The sequence below is a fragment of the Sapajus apella genome, unplaced genomic scaffold (assembly GCF_009761245.1).
Source record: "Sapajus apella isolate SASKATOON/1434 unplaced genomic scaffold, GSC_monkey_1.0 scaffold28, whole genome shotgun sequence".
NCBI lineage: Eukaryota > Metazoa > Chordata > Mammalia > Primates > Cebidae > Sapajus > Sapajus apella.
Genome location: NW_022436968.1, coordinates 21286052 through 21289204, shown reverse-complemented (window position 1 = coordinate 21289204; position 3153 = coordinate 21286052). Strand labels below are relative to the sequence as shown.

Genomic DNA, 3153 nt, shown 5'->3' with positions numbered 1-3153 from the left:
TTTTTCAGGCTAATCTTGAACTCCTGACCTCGTGATCCACCCACCTTTGCCTCCCAAAGTGTTGGCATTACAGACATGAGCCATGGTGCCTGGCCCGATTTTATTTTTTTTAAAAGTGCTTCTTTTTTAATGAAATAAACCCAAAAGATGTACAGTCAGGCTCAAGTCGTGCAGTTCACAAGCATGGAGGAAACAAATGAACGGAACAACAAAGTTCAGGATGGTCACAGCAGAGTTAACCCAGGACGAGGCTGGACTTGCCAACAGGGGGATTTCTTCTGGATGGCAATGGGGCCAGGGCCACTGGGCTCAGCACAGGTGCGGCAGGCACACGCCTCTCTTCCCTCTGCCCCAGGCTGCCTTGTAAGTCTGTGTCCACATTTTCACGAATGCCACTTTCTCCCTTCAGATCTAAGAATCTGCAGAGTAAGTCGCAGAAGAGTTCCTTCCCTGCAGTCCTGATGACTTCAAGTCTTCCCCGCCACCTCCAGACTTGGCACCTGCTGACATGGCCCAAGAAGGTGGATCTTCTTCAGGTGTCCCAAAGATATTAGAAGCCATTATGTTCTTTTCTCATAGGTTGTTCTGATGGTTCATCAAAACCCAATGGAAAATTGGATCCACCACCTGGCAGCTGCAAAATCCAGGAGATATTCCTGCTGTTGAAGTCGGCACCCTTGATGGTGGTGGTGGCGGTCATGGGGCCGAGGAGCAAGTTAGGCTGGCATAGAAGCAGAAAGTTGAGAGTCGGAGTCACCAAGGGGCACAGGGAGCCTCCACACCTCATAGATGGGCCCCCGCTGGGGGAGCCTTCAGCCCACATGATGGCTCTTTAAATGCTATTTGGAATATGTTTATTATGTCTCTTTTTTTTTGAGATAGAGTCTTGCTATATAGCCCAGGCTGGAGTGCAGTGGCACTGTCTTGGCTCACTGCAACCTCTGCCTCCCGGGTTCAAGCAATTCTCCTGCCTCAGCCTCCTGAGTAGCTGGGATTACAGACGTGCACCACTACACCTGGCTATTTTTGTATTTTTGGTAGAGACAGGGTTTCGCCATGTTGGTCAGGCTGGGTTCGAACTCCTGACCTCGTGATCTGCCCTCCTCGGCCTCCCAAAGGGCTGGATTACAGGCGTGAGCCACTGCACGTTGCTATTATATCTCTTTAAATGCTATTTTGAAATGATATTTATTACTATTTAAAATGTAAATAACTCATCCTAGGTCAAAAATGGCATGGTTAGTGGGCTTCAAACATAATGCCTTCTGTATGGCTTTTGAAATATGGAACACCATGGCTACTCAGTTAGGTCCCTTGCTGGTGCGTCAGGCAGCCAATACCATCAGTAGCTGACTCCGTACGTGCCCTCCATGGAAGCTTCTGTAGCACAACCACGTGAGGCAAGCCTTGGACACGAAGTCCGTGTGCTCAGTTGACTCACAGCTCCACTTATCTCTGCGTGAGATCAAAATACAAATGCCAAAATTTCATTTCCTCAATTTTCTATTTTTGCTAATTGCCTCCACCTTGCTCTTTTTCTTTCTATCCTGTGCACGTTTGACATTTTAAAAAGGTGTTTTTAGCTCTGCACTTAAGCAAATTGGCCCACAGATCTCCCCAGTGAGTAGCAGACTCCGAGTTAATGTTCACAGTGTCCTAAATGTTAACACCGCTTGGCTTTGCCTTTCTGCCTTTGCCTTGGCCCCAGCAAGTTTTAAACTGTGTTTACAGAGTTACTTTCTTTCTTTTCTTTTTTTTTTTTTTTTTGAGATGGAGTCTCTTTCTGTTGCCCAGGCTGGAGTGCTGTGGCACGGTCTGGGCTCGTTGCAACCTCTGCCTCCCAGGTTCAAGTAATTCTTCTGCCTCAGCCTCCCGAGTAGCTGGGATTACAGGTGCCTGCCACTATGCCCAGCTAATTTTTTGTATTATTAGTAGAGACGGGGTTTCACTACGTTGTTCAGGCTGGTCTCGCACTCCTGACCTCATGATCCACCGATCCACCCACCTTGGCCTCCCAAAGCGCTGGAATTACAGGCATGAACCACCGTGCCTGGCCGCTTTTTTTCTTTAATGATTCACAGTATCTAGTATCCGGTTCAGTTTGGAAAGCTACCCTTTCACTACTATTCTGTACATAGGACAGTTAAATTCTAATGTTAATTTAAAAGACAGAGAATCTATAGCAAGTTTATGTTTGAATAGAACACTTTGCTGCCAGAGCTGAGGACCTTCTGGGCCTTACTTTCTAGAATATCTTCTTTTGTAAAGAAGAGAAAATAAATCTCTGGAACTTTTGGGGAACACCTTTCATTTTGGTTTTTAAAAATATTTGCCTCTTTAATTCCCTGTGAATGAGAAGTCATAGAGGACTGCCAGCCGCAGTGGAGGGGACCGTTCACAAGATGTGCAGCATACTGACTTTGAAATGGCTCTGAAAAAACAAGACCACGATTCCTTATCAACACTGAAATCATAAGGGCATTTAGCTCCAAGTATATGTGGGGTAAAGGACTGTCCTTTATACATTCCTTACTACCATTTGTATTGTCATTCTTGGCCATGAAGAATAAACATAGACATTTCTATGAAGATGATATTTTCATTAAATGTTTCTGTTTTCTAACTCAGCAGAAAAATAGATGAGTGGCTGGGCACATTGGCTTATACCTGTAATCCTGGCACTTTGGGAGGCCAAGGCAGGTGGATCACCTGAGGTCAGGAGTTTGAGAGCAGCCTGGCCAACATGGTGAAACCCCGTCTCTACTAAAATACAAAAATTAGCCAGGTATAGTGGCGGTTGCCTGTAATCCCAGCCACTCCAGAGGCTGAGGCAGGAGAATCACTTGAACCCAGGAGGTGGAGGTTGCAGTGAGCCAAGGTCATGCCATTGTACTCCAGCCTGGGCTGCAGTACAGCCCAGCTGTACTGGGGTCTGGACCCCAGCTGGGGTCCGGACCCCAGCTCTTACAGATCAAGAGAAATGAAAAGATTCTTCAGTCAGATTTGCCTCATTCCCTGCATAAGAATTGCCCTCTTCTCAAGATTACAGTTGCTTGAGTTCTTTCTTTCCCTCCTTCCTTCCTTCCTTCCTTCCTTCCTTCCTTCCTTCCTTCCTTCCTTCCTTCCTTCCTTCCTCCCTCCCTCCCTCCCTCC

At 46.7% G+C, this 3153-nt stretch overlaps 1 pseudogene; it reads right to left on the bottom strand.

Moving 5' to 3' along the window:
* Nucleotides 1–235: 235 nt before the first annotated feature.
* On the bottom strand, nucleotides 236–700 carry LOC116560988 (annotated as a pseudogene).
* Between the last annotated feature and the right edge of the window lie 2453 nt (nucleotides 701–3153).